Below are 18,406 nucleotides of genomic sequence, written 5' to 3'. Positions count from 1 at the left end.
ACGTTACCCAAACTGCATGAATTCTCCAAAAGAATGGCTCTGAAATTACCTCAGCCAGTTTCTTCAGTATCCTTGGGCTTTTATACATGTGCTCTGGGAGTGGGGGGACTTTAGTTATCACTTTTATTAGTGTCTCCATGATGAAAAATGACAGAGTCGCTTTAACTAAAGCTCTTCCAATAAGCTTTAGTTAAAGCCCCCCTGCTGCCATTTTTCAGTGTGGGGATGCTGATGCCAGTGATGCTGGAGTTCAGTAATTGCTATGCTCCAGCAGACTTGATTGAGTCTGTTCTGACCTGCTGTAATGAGTGCACGTGTACAAGTGCCCCTTGAGTGCACCCATCCAGCCCTTCTTATGAGCCTTACCTATGATATGCTGTTTATGAGCCACGTTCCTTTATGACTATAACCATATGGAGCATACAGAGTGCTGATAGATTCTGCATGCCTTAATTTTGTGATAGGTTGAATAGAAGTGGGAGCTGGGGGGACTATCTGGAAAGAAGAAATTGGACAAATTCTATTTCAGTAGTCTCTTGTGTGTCCATCTCTTTCCTTTTTTTCTCTTGCTTTTTTTCCCCTCCCTTTTCCTCCTTTATTCCTTTAGCCATTTGTGCTGGTTATATGATAGACATAGAGGCATGAGGGGGAAGTTTTTTCTCTCTTCCCTTGGAAGAATGTTGCATACTGTACTATGATTGGGCTATAATGGCATAGAAGCATGCAACTTGTTTTGAAGGCTTTTACTATGGAAATGACAACATCAACATGTAGTTCTATATTGTGGAAAAACACGCTTTTGTCATGTATAACAGTAAGGAACCTTCATATAGGTGGTAAATATTTGAAGACTATTTAAAAGCTCAGATTTAAAGACTTCCATCATGTAAGCTTCCGGAATAACTACTGTCTTCTTTAGATCATGAATAGTGGCCTTGACACTGTGCTTAGTACGTTGCATAATGGCTGGGTAGAACTCGGATATTAGCATTCTAGCTCGGCCCTTAGGTTTATAGTCTTGAGTTTGGGTGATACACTAGTTAGAGACTGCATAATTAAACAGATGGTTAGCATGCTTAAATTGGCAATGAAGTGCAACTGAATTATAAGACCAGAGTCTGACATAATAGAAATGTTAGGTTCTATTAACGACTTTTTGTGGTGCGACCTTCTGCAGCTGGGATGCTAATAGTTCTCTGTATGCTTATATCAGAATATGAGGTGTTGGACACTTAACAAAGGCTGTGAAGTACCTGAAAAGTGATATTTGAATCCTAGTCTGAGGTCGGTGTGTTAACTAAACCACTTTGAAATTGAGAGCACGCTGAAATTTGAAAGGCACAAGCTAGGTATTTTTTTAAATTAATTTTCTGTCAAGAACCAACTTTTGGAAGGCTGAATTACTTTTTTTATTTTCTCTGAATACTGGGAAACCGCAATTGTTTCCCACCCTCCAAGTGATGGCTGAGGTTTTTCTAAATGGTTCTAGTCACTAAAATAGATAAAGCACTTGGTCCAACATAGCTTTGTTTTGTGGAGTTTTGGAGGAAGTTAGGGAGGAAATCTGAATACTGAAACATCTTGAAAAGGTCACTTTATTCAGAAACAGTTCCTGAATGACTTCCCTTCTTTAAAGGGCCAGTTAAGAAACAAATAGAAAATAGATTAATCCCCTAGGATTTACTATGTGTAGCTTTTTAAGGAGCACCTGCAAAATAGTATGAAGGAGGTACTACCATGGTTTTGGGCAGAGGTATCAATACTTAACCACCCTACTATAAACTATTGCAGCTATAGAAAAGGATAGCTATTGGAGATGTAAAATGTGGTTAACCTTATGGGACAAAATGCAGGATTCTGATCTGATGACAGCTACAGATAGCACATGAAAGCATCTTGGAGGATTTGCATCCTAAAGCATAAAAATTGGCCTTTTCATTTTTTTTCATTGAAAAAGATTTCAAGTTTCCCATATTTTAAAACTAATTCCTTTTAAGAAGAAGCAAGACTTAAGAGGTCACCCCACCTGGCCTGGACTCCACTAGGCACTGAATGATGCTTCTTGGAATCTATCTCCTAAAGCTAGAAAACAGTGGGGGGAGGAGAGTGACATCCTCCATTCAAATCAAATTTCTTGTATTCTAAACACTGGCTATAACATGGTCATTCTATTCAACGGATGCCTTTAGAGCTTGGGGAAGTTGTTACACATAGACCCTTGACTTTATTTTATGGAATTTACTCGGATCATTCAAGCCAGTTGTTTCTGGATTTCAGCATTTTATCCATCTCTTTTTAAAAAAAAATATGAAGTCAAAATAACTTTCTGCATGTAACAGAATTTGTAGGAGTTAAATACATGAAGGTAATGTTCAAAGTAGCCAAGTGCAGCTTTGATGTGGAGTGCTTTATGTAAACACAACAGTCATTTAAATCATTAAAGCATTCTAAATTTCATAGTTCTCCAATTCTCCCCCCCCAACTTGTTAAATGTGAGTAATCTTAACTGATCCATTTTACTTTACATTGCATAAAGGGATCTTCGAAGTATTGTGAAAATAACTTGCTAAATATCTTTTCATAAAGCTTTACAGAAATGCTTAATGTCTTGAGTCCTATTTACCACACTAGAGGTCAGTATATGATGGGAACTCCTGCAGAGTAGTGTAGAGTTTCTCACAGAATCCTGTTTCATCGAATGTGAAACCAGATTCTGTGAGAAGCTGCACTCTGCTACTATGGAAAAACTTCTAATTAATGTCTTATGACTTTCTTGGCTAAAGGGCTTGTTTGAGCTTCCTGCTTTTAATTCTCCATCCTTAGAAGATGTACTTGGCAAGTATCAGTATATGTTTGACACGTTACTCAGTACTAGTGCCTTAACGTGGTGTGCATGCGCACACCCAGCTTCTCCAGCATGCACTTCAAGCATTCAAGTGGCATTGCAGCAACATGACTTTTTGGGTCAAATATATCTGTACATGCTGCTATTTACAGGAATTGTCCTTACCCCATGTGCTGAATAAACTTATTCTTGGCACAGTGGAAGGAATTACATATGCACCTCTATTTTTAGTGAAGAGCTCACAACTCCCTGAGGATTTAACTGATAACTTTAAGATCAGTGTTTTAACTCCTGGGTATTGGGGGAAATAGTCATACATACCTTGATTATGAGAGAGTCAATGGCTCACCTTCCAGGGGTTGTCTCAATTCTCTCTAGAAAACATGTTCTCTAGGCATCTGGGATGGAAGGAGTATAGCAGCAGCAAAGAGCTTGTGGAAGGGTTGTTAGGCAAAGAGACTAAAACAGATGATTTAACCACGTGAGTGTGATATGAAGCAATACAGAAGAGAAAGGCAGCTAAAGGAGACTTGTATACTGACTGAGGAGGGATTATTCGAGAACTTACACTTTGTATCCACCTCAACATCTTAAGATAATGGTTGGTAGGTTTTGCTTTCTTCTAAAAATAAAGCTCTTAAAATTCTTTTGCAAAAGGAAGTGACCATAACCTTTGGTCAGGCACTTGCTCGCTAGGTAGAAACACTTGAACTTTCTCTGTAGATGACTGGAAGTTTGTTCCTTTCTTTTGGTATGTTCCATCTCCAAGTTTAGATATCTGCACTAGTAGGCACAGTTGTACGTTTGGGTGGTCCCGCTCTCCTCCTTGGATTCCCCTTGTTTTTAAGCAAATAAGCCCACTACCATTATAGTTCTGAATATGTGCAGAAAAAAAGCAAATGAGAGAGTCTTTGAAGGCTTTTTTGGGGGAGGGTTTTTGAAGGTGCAAACAGAGGTTAGTCTGAAAATTTTCCTCCTATTTTGTTACTGCCTTGGCTGTTTTGTCACATGACTTTGAAGAGTGAAGGAGAAGGGCAGAGTGAACTTGTAGGAGAACTTCAGTTCAGTTATTTTAGACATAACTTAAGCATCTGTACATTAGATTCACTGCAAAGGGTGTCTAGCTGTTCCTCCCCTGTCTTTAGACTGCAGTTTATTACTTGGCTTATAAGGAAGGAGGAAATATTCAGATTTCAGTGTACTGGTCTACCACAAACTTCATAAGGATGCAGTAGTATCAGGTCTATGTCTAGAAACAGAAGGAGGATAGTCTTACTGGATCTCAGAATCAAAATGACTGTATTAAATTTAAATTGCTAAGTGCTGATTAATGTACTCCATTTTTTTTTCTCTACCAGTATTTGAGGGAAAGAAAAACAATATTTTTAATGTACACTGCCTCAATATTCATTGAGGAATATTTTTAGGTGTCAGATCTGATATTCAGAGAATTTGTCTCAACAAATTTTGGTCTGTAGTGCATTGTCTGTTGAATTTATTCTGCTAAAAGTTGGATGGTTGGCTTTTACTCTTCAAATATGTTCTAATTTAACTAGTGCTCATTGGCTTTCTGCATTGGGCTGTATGTACACATTCAACTAATCTGGGAGAATTTTTGCAGGTTGATCTCCTGGTAGAAAAACGTATGTGGAGCTGCAAATGTCTATACATGCAGGCTGAAGGCCTGAAGTTTGGAGAGCTTGAGGGGTGTGGGGAGTGATAGGATCTTGGTCTTTCACACATCCTGGGATCTTCTGTAGGCATCCTTAGTCTTCCTGGCAACAGATGGCAGCAGTGCATTGGGCAGCCCTGACTGGCTGATCCAAATTGCCCATTGTCAGTTTGTTTTTGCCTGCAGCAATGCGGGGATTGTGCAAAGGATGTGTTCTGCTCAATGCTGAAGCAGCAGAGTCCGGTAATAACATGCTGTCTCCCAGAGGGACAAGGGGAGGGAGGGAGGAGTGGACACTGGAGGACTAGATTCTCGTTTGCATATACAAACACTTGCTGTCTATACATTGTCTACAGACATTTGCTATCCCAGGAGAAACTCCTGGGAATGACTTAACTCTGGCTTTTCCTAATTTTTTTTTTTTTTTTTTTTTTGGAGAAGCCATTTTTACTGTGGGATGAAAAAGCCTGAACATCTGTACACTCATAGGCAATGTTTAGGGGGGACACTGCAGGCGGCGGCTGTGGGTAGTCCCCACTCACCACTTGCTGCCCTGGTGCCCCCCCAGTCATGGGAGGCACCAGTCATTCACATGTACAAGTGCAATGTCCTATCGAAGAAAAAGCCCTGCATGTGCTTTTAGAGCTTTTCTAACATTGGAGGTTTTAATTTTTGAAAATGTTTGAGTTGCTGCTAGTTCTGGACTTCTAGCAGATTGCAGATGCCTGTAAGACAGGGGTGGGCAATTTGAGCTGGAGGAGCTCCTTAAGGAGTTTTGCTGACCTGTTGCGAGGGGGTGGGGGTATTGACCCAGTCTGGGGGATGGGGGGAGAAGGGGTAATTGATCCTATATGACCCCGACCTGTCCCCCCTGCACCCACTGCCAGGGATGCCAGACTGGCCTGGGCCCCCTGTGGTAAGGGCATGCTTGGCTAGGTGGATGGGATGGGGCTGTATGTGGGTGGGGAGCAGTGTTCAGGAGCAGGACAGGTGGGTAGGGCCAGGATGATAGAGCAGTGCCAGTGCAGGGCTGGGACCTGGGGCAGAGCCATAATCCACTCCCCATACATCTCTGCGACAGGCGCCAGTTCTGCAGACAGGGACATGTAGGGAGCAGATCATGGCTCTGAGCTGGGCCCCAGCCCCATGTTGTCACTGCCTTGTGGGCCTGGCTCCCGTTGCCCATTCCACTCCTGAACACTGCTCCCTGCCTGCCCGTGACCCCATCCCATCCACTGGACTGAGTGTATCCTGCCTGCAAGTGCCATGCCCACCCGCTCCATCTGCATTTCTGACCATGGGTATGGGGTAGACTGTCAGCTGAAGCTGGGCATAGTGAGCTGCTGCTGGGGGCATTTTGGGCTGTGCTATGTGTGGCTGCCCCTGCTCCCACCCCTGCCTCACTGCACACCAGGAGGGTGGTGGGACCAGCTGCACACACCACAGCCTGGAATGGCCCCTATGCCTGGAGCATGAGGGACCCGCTGTGGGCTGGATAGAATCCCTTGGCAGGCCGGATCTATCCCATGGGCCATATTTTGCCCACCCCTGGTGTAAGGAGGGGCAAGGAAGGGTGGTGCAGACATTTGCAGCCAAAGTGAAATTCTTTTTTTTTTTTTTACCTTAGGCAGGAAAGGTTCTTTGGGTAGCTGTGATATCTTTTATTAGACCAACTAAAATAGTTGGAAAAAAGTTCTTTTCAAAGAATACATGGAATACAATCATTGGGTAAGTGTCTAAAGAAACTGCTCTTTCAAGATGAGTTTTCTATGAACTAAAGACTGGATTTTGTAGTTGTGAAGAGAGTTCATGCCCAAAGACCGCAACATTTGTCTTGCTGATGCAAATGAGTAAGGAACACTGCATGTGCCATACCAAAAAAAAAAAAGTTGGGACAGTTAGGGAATGATGTTGTTAGCAATGTACCCAGTTAGAGTGAGATTCCCATTATAAGCTCTGTCTCCTTAGCCTATCCTTCCACACTCTGCAGTAAGCTAATCTTCAGGATCTGTCAGCTGTATTTCAGCTAATAATTAGGAAAGAAAACATGCCATACATGTATGGTATGCTGCATGATTTTGGGGGACAGGGCATAAAATTCTTCAGACCCCCATTGTGTGGCTGTTGGGACAGCCCCGTGCTGATCCTGATAATCAGCTGCTTGTCAGCATCCAAACAGGGACACGCATTCAATTTATGAAACCATGCAAACCAGCCACAAAGATGTTGCACATAAAATGGTGTCAGTTGTGCCATAAATGTATTGTCTGTTGGGGCAAGGAGATGAAGAAACTCATTTCGTTGCAGGACTTCTGAGGTGAACAGGGAGGAAATGCTTGCTTGCCTAGAAATATCTTATGGTCAGGAAGCAAGGATGAGCATGGAAGCTGAAGGATTAAGCAGTAGGAGACTATTATGTGAGGACATACTACTATATCCAGCCTGTGGAGCCCTGCTGTCTGGCCCCCAGTGCTGCCCTGGGTCTGATTATTATTTGGGATCAGGAAGGAATTTTATCCTGTGGTCAGTTTGCTTTAGACTGTGGAGGTGTTTGCCACAGACGTGGGATTTTTTTTGTCGTCTTCTATATTAGTGGGCATGGCCCTCTACTGGGGATCTTTTGAGCAAATGATGACAACCTTTTATAGAAGCAGGACATTGGCTGCCATGGTTCCCTTTTTTTACCTGTGGCAAGTTAGCATTATATCTCTATTCTAGGTTTGACAATAGTCTTGTGTAGATTATGGATTGGATGGGGATGATCCTGCCTCTGCTTGGACTAGATGACTTCTGGAGGTCCTTTCCAGTCCTGCTTCTCTCTGATTCTGTGGTTAGACCCACATGGCCCATGAACCCAGTTCTGGCCCATGAACCCCCTTCTCTCTTCCCCCAGCATACCTGATCCAGCCACTGGTTCAGCTGGTCTGGGATTCATGCCACATGTGACATAGTGCCCAGATTATCGGAACAGGTGTTATGAGCATCATAGGCCAGTGCAGCAGCCATGGTGGATGCCCTGACTGGATTGCACTGCTCTGGGATGAACATCTGCTCTGGGATGCATGCTGCACATGGCCCTTACTCCAGCCAGTTTGGGACCTGTGCTCCATGTAGTTTTTGCCAGGACTGTGCAGATCCCAGACTGTTTGGAGCAGGCACTGTGTACAGCATGAGCCCTGGAGCTGCCAGCATGGGCACCATGTGTTGTGCAGTTTATCAGGGGTGGCCACTTCATGTAGTGCAGCTACCACTCTGGCCAAACTGTGTCACACCTGGCACCCATGGCACTGAGGGATCCATGCACCATGCAGTGGAGGTCTAAGATAGGCTGGAGCAGCCACTGGATCAGGTAGGCTAGTGGAGCGGAAAGGCCATGGGCCACACATCTGGCTGGCCCCGCATCTTCATCCAGCCCATGAAGCCAGTTCAGTTTGACACCCCTGGTCTGGTGTAGGGGTTTGGACTTTCATCTTTTTGTTTTCAGTGCCCTCCTTGCTGTTCTGTTTAGGGGCTAGGTTGAAGGTCCCCGAGGCTTAGTAACTCTCTATGCCATTGTTGCTTTTTAAGTTCTCCTAATAAGGCAATATTCTTTTTTTTTTTTTTTTAATCTCTTGAAATTTTTCCATACAGTACATTATGGCTATGGCTTCATTCATTACTAATCCAGTTCCCACCAGCACCTCCTGCCCTGCCCCAGTTGTTAACTCTTGATAGTTTTTTTACTCCTGGATAATTCACCGTTGTTTGTACTCCTTGTGAAGTGGTGAATTAACCAGAGTTTACCTGCAATTTTGTTGCCCGAGATATAAAAATAACTTTATGTATGTGTGGTTTGTTTTTTTCCCAATATATTTGAATGAAGAACTGTGCAACATGCAGCTCAACTAGCCTAGTCCAGCATGACCTAGTTTTTCAGATGTTAAAATAATCTTAGAAATATGTAGGGTTTTTAGGTGGTGTTTGACTCTCCTCTTTAGATGTAAGGCATGAAAGTGTGCTTGTTTTTTCCTTTTTTAAAGTACTTTTGCTTAAATCTCTGCCCAGTAGTAAAGGAAACACTGTTACTGGTAGGTCTGCTCTGTTGTCTAGTTAATATTCTTGTGTTGGGCTGCTTGTTCATTGCAGCTGCTGTATGTTGGAAGATGAGAAAGCAGAAAAGTGACCTAGCAACTGTTCTGCATGGTGTTCCAGTCTGTCAGGGTCTTCATGACTCGGTTTTATTAGGGTTTCAGAATGCAATAAGATTCGTGACCAAAAGAGGTGAGGTTAGGCAAGAGGTAATTATTAGTGCATCACTGGATGGATGTTTTTTATTTTCTCTGAGCTTGTGTTCAGAGTCTCACCTTGCTAAGAAAAGCATATCTTCTTAGGGTACGAACCAGATTCTGTCCTTTGAATTTGGGCTGTATCACTTGGCAGTCTTTGATAAACCGCTGGATCAGGTAGAATCTTTAAAACAAGTATGTTGTACTTAGTTACTCAAGGAATAGCAGGATATTTGTTTAGGGAGTAGGCAACCAAGGGTTAGGAGTGGTGTCCGGAGGTATGTAGATACTGTGGTGTTAAAATAGATGTCCAACCTAGCTTTAAAGTGGGTGTCAAAGATATGGCCTTTGGGCCAGATCTGGCCTGCACCGCTGCCTATGGATCTTAAACTGGCATGCTGCAAGCAGAAACATGGGCAGCATGTAGGGCCCATCTGGCATGAGCTGCACATGGTGCAAGCGCTGGAGTTAGCATGCGGTATGCAAAGGCAGCCTGGAGCACGCGCTGACTGCGGTGCCCATACTGGACTGGTCCTTCCTGCCTAGTGCTCAGGGCTGGTTCAAAGCAGGTGCCACATGCAGCACATGCTCCAGACTGGCTCCATGTGTACTGTGTGCCTCAAGCAAGGGTCAAGTGCTGTCTGAGGTTGAGGGTGGGGCACACTGTAGCACCTGCACTGGTCTGGAGTGTGTGCTGCTTGTGATGCAGCCTTAGTCTGGACCGGACATGGCCATGCAACTGCAACGTTGTCTTGTGGGTTGGGAGAGAGAGAAGGGAGAGGGAGAGAGCTGAGCCTTGGATGAGGCATGTGGTTACAGCGCGCTGTTCTAAACAATAGAGGTCTAATCTCTCATTCCCTATAGTAGAGCACTGGTGTGAAACACCAGTTTATACATCTCAGTTCTGTCTAAGGCAGCAGTTCCCAATCTGTGCTACACATATCACCAGTGGTATACAGATAACCTGTCAGTGGTATGCATTAACAGATTTACTGACGTTACTTTATATGACAAAAATTTGCTGGTGGTACTTAAGGTTGTATTGTTTTAAATTGGTGGTGTGCGGTGGTGTGCAATCTGCCAGAGTTTAGGAACTGCTGATCTGAGGGACAGAAAAGGAAATCTTGCTCCAGGTGTATACAATCAAACTTATTTAATTTCCAAATAAGTCTAGCTGTACAGATAAGTCTAGCTGTCTATTTTGTTTGGCATAGGTGAGGCAAATTGGCCTCCATATTAAGTAACATAGGTCCTGGAATTAAGGATAGTATGCTTTCCCCATTTTCCAGTTTAAAGTATAAAAACTATTAGAACTTTTTAACTTGGTGAGCCAAAGCCTTAATATGCCGGTTGTAAGTAGCGTCATATAAAGAAAACTATAGCAGAAAGATACTTTCCATGATTTAAATACTGTAGAAGTAAACAACTAGATTCCCTCATGTTTTTGTAATATTTACAGATAAACATTCAGTGATTACACTTCCACAATTTGTGTTTGAGCCAGGCTATCTTGAAGAGTGCCCTTCAGAATCAGTCAGTCAGTTCTTCCTTGGTTCTGCATCAAAATTTTTCCTTATTCTTTTTTTTTGGTTCCTTCTAGGGGGAGTGCCTGAAGATTTAAAATAAAACGTCCAGGGTTTTGAGTAACATGGACTTGGTTACAATTTCTCCTATGATTCTACAGGCAGGTGATGAAGAATTAAGGTAAGCTCTGGGCAACAACTGGTTGGGTTTTTTGTTGTTGCTTTTTTTTTAATTTAATTTGAGAAATGTTTTTCCTTAAGTTGGCTGGTTGCTTTTTACAAGTCTGTGTAGTTCATGTCTGACATGGCATCACACTAGTACTAAGCTATAAAGCAGGGGTTGGCAACCCCTAGCATGCATGCTGAGCGTGGTATGCGAGGCCGTTTTGCTTGGCATGCCGTGCCTCAGCTCCGGGAAGCTGCTGCCACCAATGGAGCCCGGGCTGCAGCTAGGAGTAGCTTGGGATCTGGCTGGCAGCAGCTCCCCAGAGCCAGGGCGGCTGCAGCCGGGAGGCTCCAAACAGCTGTGCTGGGCTCCGGCACCAGCAGATGCAGGCATGCCTTGGGGCAGGCAGTGGGGCCAGGGCCTGAGGCAGCGCAGCCCAGGTCTCTTCTCCGCTCTTGGCACACAGGAGTTGAGCCTGGCGCAGCTGTTTGTAGCCTGCCCGCTGCTTGCTGCAGCTGCCCAGAGCCCGGGCTGGCTCCAAACAGCTGTGCTGGGCTCATCACCTCTGTGTCAAGAGCAGGGGAGAGACCGGGGCTGCGCTGCCTCAGGCCCTGCCCCCACCTCCTGCTCCAAGGCGTGCCTGCATGCGCTGGTGCCGGAGCCCGCCCTGGCTCTGGGGAGCTGCTGCCAGCCGGATCCCAGGCTGCTCCCAGCAGGCAGCTGGGACACTGCAAGCCCTGCTTGGAGCAGCCCAGGCTCCAGCAGCCACCCAGACCCAGGTGCGGTAGGGCTGCGGGGCAGAGGCTATGGGTGGGAGGGAAGGGGCAGCAGGGCTGGGGGCCAGGGGCTTTGGGTGGGGGGCAAGGGGCACAAGCAGAGCATCCTGCCCATGTACCCCTTGCCCTCATTTCGTTTTTCTGCCATGCCGGCACTCCGGCACTTTCCGAGGTAGGCATTATGGTGTTTTTCGGCACTCTGGCCAAAAAAATGTTGCCTACCCCTGCTATAAAGGGTGAGAGTAAAGTTGTTGAAGGATTAACTTCTGGGAGGTGGCAGAGATGATGATAAATATTGTCTGTTACTAGAGAATTGCTTCTCTGTATTGCAGTTCTTTGAATGCAATATTAAAATTGGTACTGCTGCTAGATGCAAGATGCTGCCAATGTTGCATTTGAGTATCCTCTCAAAAGTAGCCTTTTTTAAGACAGAGTAGATTATAGATGCATCTATATTTATGTATTTATTTAAAAACCTGTCTGCTATTCGCTCCCTTCCCCCCCCCCCCGCTTTTTAATGCAACTTGAACTCATTGATTGCTTTCAGCTTTGATTTGTTTGAGGTGCATTTTGAGGTGCTTGTCCTTGGACCTGTTCTAGCCTGATACCTTGTTATCTTTATTTTATCTGACTAAATAATGGGTTCTTTCTCTGTCAAACGGGGAGAGAGATGCTGTGATACATCTTACATTTATGCTGCTAGACTTCAGAGTTCAGCTTTCTGAATTTAGGTAACAAAACACTTTGCCAGCTTTATTTAGTATCCTTGGCATGCCTGGCGGTGCTCTTCAGAGATCTGCTTCTTTATACAGAAGACTCGTTCCCTTTCAAAAGCTAAATTTACAACTAGGCCTGCTGCTTCCTGTACAGCCATTGTTTTGAAACAAGCATTATGATCCCTAGGCACTTACAAAAGAATCTTTCTCTTCACTAATTTAATCCATTGTTTTCCTTTTTCTGAATTAGAAATGATGACTTAGTCTATAGCAATCAGTCTTGCCACATTTGACAGTTCTTCAGAATTCAGATAAAATAAAGTCTTGGTTTGTAAACCACTGAAAAAATGATGAGAACTATTGGTAAATATTTATTTTAAGAGCAACTCAAACTGTCAGGGTTTCTTCCATTACTTGGCAGTTTAGAACACTTGTTTAATTCGGCTGTGACAGATGTTTTACATTTTTTGTTTAAAACTCGGTTAATCTTTTTTATCTATGGGATTTCTGCTTGCATTTATTGAAATTGGAGTAAAGAAATGTGACTTGGTTAAATATAATCATGAGATCTATTTAGTTTCAAGCCAACAAAGGTGGGGGAGGGGTTGTAGTAGGTACTTTCCTCATGAACTGTTAGACACCAGCTCTGTTTTGGAATAAAACTTCCTGTCTTAGAGAAATTGTGGCCATCCTGTTGTCTTGGTTAAGTCTGCTTCAATGGAAATGGCAGTGTCTGCAGTAGGATAGGTTGTATGGGAATTACAGTTCTTGTTCTTAATCTTCATTTGCTCAAAGTAGTCATAACTTTCCAAGGTGAGAGAACTCTCCACTCGAGAGTGAAAGTGTGCGAGGTTTTGTTAAGCAAAACCGATTCACTTGTTTTGGAGGATGTCTTTGGAGGAAGAGAACCACTCCCATCATTTAAAAAACAACCCCCCCCCCCCAACATATTTAGTAGAGCTTAGAGATCAAAAGGGTATATGAAACGAAGGTGAAAATGCCCTTTGCTCATTAAGAAAATGTTCATTAAGAAAATCTCCACTGACTGCGCTAGTGAAAACTGAATTTAATTGGACTACAGTGTCCTAGTTAAACACTTTATTTATTGTCTACACCAACTGTATGATGCCTAGGTAGTATACAGCTAACTATCCTGATGTAGGTGCATATCATCTGTTCAGTCAAAAAATGGATGAGCATTAATATCCTGATTTAACAATGCCTCACACTTTAAGATCATGAATGTTACCAGGCACTTGCCTGTCCTTGGCTGCATACAGATGTTCATTTTTATCACAAAAAAATTCTTCTGGTAAATAATTATACCTCTGAAACTGGACTGTATAGACATTCTTCCAGCTATATATGTATAATCACAATGTGCAATAATTTGGATAGACATCATCAGAACATCCTGTCCCAAGCACTTAGCACGGTGCAGAAGGTGTGTGTGTGTGTGTATTATATATAATAAATGCACACAGCCCTCTTGTATCTTATGAGGGTTATTTTCATATATGTATATGTTAAAGTACCTAACAGTGTTAAAACTGTACAATTGAGCAGTGAAGCCAGTAGATGAGTTATGGCTGAATCTGAATTAATTCCATTGTCTTGTGTAACGTGAACTACTGAGATGTAATCTTGCATATTTGTTTTGTGTAATCTCTCAAATGCCAGATATCACTCTGGTACTTTCTCAGTGTATTTGACTTGGTTTACCGTGTATTTTTTACCTGACTAATAAATCGCACTATTACAGATCATAGTTTACTGAAATATAGACTGATGACTGATAAAACACTGGTTGCCTGTCCAGACCAGCTGAATCTACCTTGTAATTTACTACTTGGTCCCTTGTCCCTTGAATTTCACCTTGTGCTGTGCTGCTTATTGGGAGGCTAGGGAAGAAAACTGCAAGATATACAGACACAGACTTAAACCATATAAATGCATAGCTGAAAGGGCTTTTTTTAATTAAAAAAAGAGAGAAAAAAAAAAGAGAAAAACATCTAGTATAAAGTCTAGTGCTACACTGTTATTTATCTGGATGTCCAGTGGAAGGAAGAAAAAACTTGCATGTGTCAATTTATTGCCTTTGGTACTTCATATTTGAGAAATGGTACATGATTAGGCATACACAAAAAGGAGCAGAATTAAGGTTCCACATGCAACTGAATTGTTATTTCGGTCTCCGCTGTAAGCCTGATAATGTTAATTCCATGTAATTTGCAATCAAACAAATTTCTAAATTTGGAGGCTTATCCTTTTATACAAAAAGTTCAGCCAGTTGCTTTCCTTCATAGCACAGTGTGAGATAATGTATTGAAGGCTTTCACTTCTTTCACTAGGGTTAGAACTGAATCAAGGGCGATATTCAGGGTTTTTTACAAATCCCTTGTTGCCTTGATGCGATGAAATAATATCCATGTCATTAATGTTACAGATTGAGTATCTTCACTAAATCAGCTTTAGGCCCACTAGAAATGTTGACTCTATGTGCCTCTAGGGCTCCTTTTATATCCAGTTTATTTCTCTTGGTGCCAATCAAACTGTTCCTACTTCATCACTATTACAGTTTGCAATCAACTGCCTTTTTGAGACTCATTTAAATTGAGCGGTTGACCTTTGCACAGTTTGAGGAGTACTGCCACATTGTATGCATTTGTCTTCCTCTAACCATGAAATGATTTGTGCTTTTGTTACTTTGAGAATAGATTGCTGTAACTTTTTACGTACTGATTTGCTGAACCAAGGAATTGACACTCTTGTTATCCCAGAATGATGGGGGAGGCCTCTCATAGTAAAGATGCACTGGCATACGTTTCATACTTACCCTTTTGTAACTGCCTTTCTCTGCTAAATAATAACCTTTTGAAATGTTGTGTCTTGGGACAAATTGGTTCCAAATTCTACCGACTGAGCAGGGGTCAATTGTTCAAGTCTGTGTGGCACTACTACCAGCAAGTATCATATATCCCAGACTCTTCAGCCTGGGGATTCAGGTACTACCAGATCCACAGCAGGCATCTTATGTGCAAGCCCCAAGCCTGGAGGCCTTGAAGTTCAGATACCCCCTAGTCTTACTTGCTTCTAGCCAAAATGCCAAAGGAGCAAAGTAGAGGAAAAGCCCAAGATAAATCTCCCATCACCATCAATTGTGTACCCAAGATTCTCACATCTGAAGTCTCACGCAGGGGTCACCCTGCCTACAGTGCAAGGGACAGGCCTGTACCCTCTAACTACAGCAAGACATTCAAGGTCGAGAAGAGGGGCGTCTCCCCTGCCTAATAACTGGGAATTAAAAATTAAGCAGCAGGTTAACCATGCTGGAAACATCTGTGATGTATGAAGCCACAGTCATTTGCTTATATGTCCTTTGTTTATGGCATTCTCATTTGTTGTAGTTCATTTTCCATCTGTTTGTGTGTCTCTAGAAAGAAAAGAAGGTGGAAACTTAACTTTTGTCTACTATTCTCTAGTGCAGAGAATGAAGCTTCAGGCATCTTTTATGAACAACATAGTGTGATAAAGAATGAAAACTCACTCATTCTTCTTTAGGGTTGACCTCAGGTTATAGTGTCATAGAGAAGTAGGGTTGGAAGGGACCTCCAGAGGTCATGTAGTCTAGCCCCCTGCCTGAGGCAGCATTGTCCCTACCCAAACCATCACATACAAACCATAATCTAAACTCTACATAAGATTACCATCAACCCTAACAGCAGACCTAATTCCTTAACTTACCACAGCTAAAGCAGGAGAACCGTTGTAGCGCATGTCCTGCTTCTATAAAGTGTTGTCAATATATGTTCAAGACGTTCTGGAATTGCATCATTGGTGTTATCTCTGTTTGGGGATTTGAGAATGTTTATTGCTTGGATACACCATCCATGTCCATCAGGAGTTGACAGTAAAGGCACCAGAACAAGGGACATGTGAAAAAAGTATGTGGCGGGGGAAAGCTGGAGACTAACATAAATTGAGTATGAGCATGGCAGATTCCCTTAGAGACAGCATCTTCATTATGCAGTTGCATAAGAAGTTTTTGTTTAATAAGAAACTAGGCTGGGACTTTTTACACTTGTGAGGCTTTTTATGTTGGGGAGAGGTATCTGTGCACACATGTTAAAACATTAATTGCATGCAGATCTTATGTCACCTTAAACTCTGGAATTCTGGGTATCGAGCATATGTCCGAGTTCGAGGAACTAACAACCTACCTAAGAACTGCAGCACTGAATGAGGACAGCAGTCTACTCAGTTTATCATGTGGTTAGTACTGTGTCAGGGGTGGGAAATTTATTTTCACCCACAGGCCACATAAGGAGTTTTGGGAAGCTGTCATGGGCCAGATCAGCAGTCCCCTGTGCAACAGCTTACCAAACCTCCCTATGTGGGATGGGGCTGCAGGTAGGTGGGGAGCTAGTATGGGTGTGCATGGGCAGCAGCTTCAGCAAGGGCAGCCCAGCCAGGGCCCCTGGCACCACCAGTGCTTCCTCTGGGCTGCCCTTCTTCCTGAGGATGGGCTAGAGCTGCTTCCCAGCTTTGGTGACCCAGGTCTGGAGACGGCAGTGGCTGGACAGAAGCTGCTGCTAGGCTCCAGGAAAAAGTAAGAGCTGTCAGTAGGCATGGCCACCTCCCCGTCATTGCTCCTGGGGTTTTCTTGCTAGATCCAGCTCTCAGTCTGTATTTTGCCCACCCTGGTGGACAAAATGTGGCCCGGGGGCTGGATGCAGCCTGCCAGGCCATTCTGTCCGGCCCGCAGGGCCCCTAAAAAACTTAGAAAATTAATATTTATCTGCTCTAGGCTGCCTGTCATGCGGCCCTCGATGTTTTGCCAAAACTCAGTAAGTGGCCCTCTGCCCAAAATAATTGCCCGACCCTGCTGTAATAGGTGCTTCAAAAAGTAATGAAGCCGGGTAGTGGGTAGTTAGTGAATAACATGTTTCATTTCTCCTTGATCAACTCTTGGCTCGTGTCTTGAGGAAAAAAGTTTTTTACATTCCTGTTAAAACTCTTGTTTTGGTGTCCTGCTCTGGATGTCTGGAATAAGTTTTCTTCCTGCTGGTAATTTTATTTCCCAGTGCAGTTAACAAACTGGATCAGAGCCTTATCCTGCTGGCACAATGGCTCTTTAAAGTAAGAGCAGATCGAGAAATCATGTGATAAGTGATGGTGGCTCAGCAGTGTTGCTCATACTAATGCTTTTGGGCTGTGACCTCCATCTTTTAAATAGCTTTTTAAACCCAATGCTTGCACCATGCAGCTCACATCCCTTTAAAAAAAAAAAAAAAAGCGGGGGGAACGCTTTGCTTACTCAAGTAAGTACAAAACCTCCTTGTGGCTTTATCACTGAGTTATGAGCCGTAGCATAACTAGTGGTAAATACTGTGATGAGAGAGCAGTCTGTCATTCTTTCTATTTAGAAAGAATGGTGCTTATCAGGAGACAGATAGTGAATGAAATGCAACTGTTCCTTATGTGCTTGAATTCTTAAATATACATATACATTCTGTTCCATAAGAATTCCAGCTATCAGATAAATACAGCTTTCAAAGTCAAACTTCAGGTCTTAATTTAATAATACAAAATGAAACCAATTTTTCTTTCCTTAGACAATTCCCTGGCTGCATTGTAATTCATTAAGTGAGGATCCTGGCATCTCTGTCAACTTGAAATTCCACAGAACTTTTTTTTCCTCTACTAGTTACAGCTGTGTTTTTCAAATGGATGTAAATACCTCTTGGACTGTTTCAGACAGTTCCTACATTTTACTAGCAATAAAACTAGTTCCTAATTTTAAGGATCCTGCTCAGTGAGGAAAAAGAAATATTCCCCTATTTGTGGAGTTCTAGGTGACTTTCAGAGGCACCTCTTGTTCAGAAACATGCTTCCCTACAGCTTTTATGTTTTTCTTTGAGACCAAATCCTGTCTCAGGATGGCCGTGGTAAACCCTGATCCTTGGCGTGTCTGTGCCCAGATAAGTGGACACCCATCTCAAGCCCCACTATGGAGTCTTCAGTCGTTCCTCTTCAGGGGAGAAGTACAAGAGAATCTGGCTCCATTGTTGCTTGTGGGGCGTTTCATTGCCTCTCTCCAACGTTATAGTCATTTTGCTGGTGCTGTACTTCAGGAGTGGTTGATCCAATGAAAACTACCCCAAATGAAACTAGTGTCAGTAACAGTGAAGGGCTCATTATCTGAGAGGGAGAGTGGGAAGGGGGAAGGAAAGCTGGGATAGGGAAGAACTTTTATGAGAGTCATTTTAGGTTCTCTCAAGCTTGAATATGCTAAATGAGTGAGGTTTTATAAATGAACCAATCGGGATGGCCAGGCACACGGTACAGGCAACACTTTTATCCCACGGGAGGAAGAGGGGAGGAGGGGTGAATGAGCCAGAAGATAAAAGCTGAAACAAAGCTATGCTGTCCTTCTGAGTCAT

The sequence above is a fragment of the Crocodylus porosus genome, unplaced genomic scaffold, assembly GCF_001723895.1.
Source record: "Crocodylus porosus isolate Cpor-Errol unplaced genomic scaffold, CroPor_comp1, whole genome shotgun sequence".
Lineage (NCBI taxonomy): Eukaryota > Metazoa > Chordata > Crocodylia > Crocodylidae > Crocodylus > Crocodylus porosus.
This window is presented reverse-complemented; position numbering follows the sequence as displayed.